Source organism: Oncorhynchus mykiss, chromosome 1 (genome assembly GCF_013265735.2).
Source record: "Oncorhynchus mykiss isolate Arlee chromosome 1, USDA_OmykA_1.1, whole genome shotgun sequence".
NCBI classification, from domain to species: domain Eukaryota; kingdom Metazoa; phylum Chordata; class Actinopteri; order Salmoniformes; family Salmonidae; genus Oncorhynchus; species Oncorhynchus mykiss.
The window spans coordinates 88646596-88649095 of NC_048565.1; the positions used below are offsets into that span (position 1 = coordinate 88646596).

The 2500-nt window shown below is 53.0% G+C and overlaps 1 protein-coding gene and 2 long non-coding RNA genes across 4 annotated transcripts in view; all 3 read left to right on the forward strand.

Annotated features, from left to right (window-relative positions):
* LOC118966062 overlaps positions 1-175 on the forward strand; it is a 477-nt gene extending 302 nt beyond the window's left edge. The window contains exons 2-3 of the long non-coding RNA XR_005053269.1: positions 1-7; positions 125-175. The exon at positions 1-7 is cut by the window's left edge and continues 98 nt beyond it. This is a non-coding gene — a long non-coding RNA (uncharacterized LOC118966062). The remainder of the gene's footprint in view (positions 8-124) is intronic.
* The window catches only part of LOC118966061, a 3216-nt gene extending 2008 nt beyond the window's left edge, over positions 1-1208 (forward strand). The window contains exons 5-7 of one of the 2 annotated variants that reach the window (XR_005053267.1): positions 314-453; positions 839-936; positions 991-1208. This is a non-coding gene — a long non-coding RNA (uncharacterized LOC118966061). The remainder of the gene's footprint in view (positions 1-313; positions 454-838; positions 937-990) is intronic. The other variant, XR_005053266.1, reaches the window with a different exon arrangement.
* The window catches only part of LOC118966060 (homeobox protein Meis1-like), a gene marked incomplete in the record, with an annotated part of 136211 nt that overhangs the window by 38414 nt on the left and 95297 nt on the right, over positions 1-2500 (forward strand).

A 2500-nucleotide genomic window follows, 5' to 3' on the forward strand; every position in this document is an offset into this window, starting at 1 on the left:
GTAGGAGGTAGGAGAAAAAATGTGAGAAAAGAGGAAAAGAAGAGAGGAGGGGAGTATGAAGAGGCTGGAAGAGAGGAGGAGAAGGAGGGAGGAAGAGAGGGATACAACAGGGACCGGGTAGGAGGTAGGAGACAGAGTAGAAAGGGAGGGATACAACAGGGACCGGGTAGGAGACAGAGTAGAAAGAGAGGGATACAACAGGGACCGGGTAGGAGGTAGGAGACAGAGTAGAATGAGAGGGATACAACAGGGACCGGGTAGGAGGTAGGAGACAGAGTAGAAAGGGAGGGATACAACAGGGACCAGGTAGGAGGTAGGAGGTAGGAGACAGAGTAGAAAGAGAGGGATACAACAGGGACCAGGTAGGAGGTAGGAGACAGAGTAGAAAGGGAGGGATACAACAGGGACCGGGTAGGAGACAGAGCAGAAAGAGAGGGATACAACAGGGACCGGGTAGGAGGTAGGAGACAGAGTAGAAAGAGAGGGATACAACAGGGACCGGGTAGGAGACAGAGTAGAAAGAGAGGGATACAACAGGGACCGGGTAGGAGGTAGGAGACAGAGTAGAAAGAGAGGGATACAACAGGGACCAGGTAGGAGGTAGGAGACAGAGTAGAAAGAGAGGGATACAACAGGGACCGGGTAGGAGACAGAGTAGAAAGAGAGGGATACAACAGGGACCGGGTAGGAGGTAGGAGACAGAGTAGAAAGGGAGGGATACAACAGGGACCGGGTAGGAGACAGAGTAGAAAGAGAGGGATACAACAGGGACCGGGTAGGAGGTAGGAGACAGAGTAGAAAGGGAGGGATACAACAGGGACCGGGTAGGAGATAGGAGGTAGGAGGTAGGAGACAGAGTAGAAAGGGAGGGATACAACAGGGACCAGGTAGGAGGTAGGAGACAGAGTAGGAAGAGAGGGATACAACAGGGACCGGGTAGGAGGTAGGAGGTAGGAGACAGTAGAAAGGGAGGGATACAACAGGGACCAGGTAGGAGGTAGGAGACAGAGTAGGAAGAGAGGGATACAACAGGGACCGGGTAGGAGGTAGGAGACAGAGTAGAAAGAGAGGGATACAACAGGGACCAGGTAGGAGGTAGGAGGTAGGAGACACAGTAGAAAGGGAGGGATACAACAGGGACCGGGTAGGAGGTAGGAGACAGAGTAGAAAGGGAGGGATACAACAGGGACCGGGTAGGAGGTAGGAGACAGAGTAGAAAGAGAGGGATACAACAGGGACCGGGTAGGAGGTAGGAGACAGAGTAGAAAGGGAGGGATACAACAGGGACCAGGTAGGAGGTAGGAGACAGAGTAGAAAGGGAGGGATACAACAGGGACGAGGTAGGAGACAGAGTAGAAAGAGAGGGATACAACAGGGACCAGGTAGGAGGTAGGAGACAGAGTAGAAAGAGAGGGATACAACAGGGACCGGGTAGGAGGTAGGAGACAGAGTAGAAAGAGAGGGATACAACAGGGACCAGGTAGGAGGTAGGAGACAGAGTAGAAAGAGATGGATACAACAGGGACCAGGTAGGAGGTAGGAGACAGAGTAGGAAGAGAGGGATACAACAGGGACCAGGTAGGAGGTAGGAGACAGAGTAGGAAGAGAGGGATACAACAGGGACCAGGTAGGAGGTAGGAGACAGAGTAGAAAGAGAGGGATACAACAGGGACCAGGTAGGAGGTAGGAGACAGAGTAGAAAGGGAGGGATACAACAGGGACCAGGTAGGAGGTAGGAGACAGAGTAGAAAGGAAGGGATACAACAGGGACCAGGTAGGAGGTAGGAGACAGAGTAGAAAGGGAGGGATACAACAGGGACCAGGTAGGAGGTAGGAGACAGAGTAGAAAGGGAGGGATACAACAGGGACCAGGTAGGAGGTAGGAGACAGAGTAGAAAGAGAGGGATACAACAGGGACCGGGTAGGAGGTAGGAGAAAAAATGTGAGAAAAGAGGAAAAGAAGAGAGGAGGGGAGTATGAAGAGGCTGGAAGAGAGGAGGAGAAGGAGGGAGGAAGAGAGGAGGAGAAGGAGAGAGAGGAAGAGAGGAGGAGAAGGAGGGAGGAAGAGAGGAGGAGGAGGAAGAGAGGAGAAGGCGAGAGAGGAAGAGAGGAGGAGAAGGAGAGAGAGGAAGAGAGGAGGGGAGTATGAAGAGGCTGGAAGAGAGGAGGAGAAGGAGAGAGAGGAAGAGAGGAGAAGAAGGAGAGAGAGGAAGAGAGGAGAAGGCGAGAGAGGAGGAGAAGGCGAGAGAGGAAGAGAGGAGGAGAAGGAGAGAGAGGAAGAGAGGAGGAGAAGGAGAGAGGAAGAGAGGAGGAGAAGGAGAGAGAGGAGGAGAGGAGGAGAAGGAGAGAGGAAGAGAGGAGGAGAAGAAGAGAGAGGAAGAGAGGAGGGGAGTATGAAGAGGCTGGAAGAGAGGAGGAGAAGGAGAGAGAGGAAGAGAGGAGAAGAAGGAGAGAGAGGAAGAGAGGAGAAGGCGAGAGAGGAAGAGAGGAGGAGAAGGAG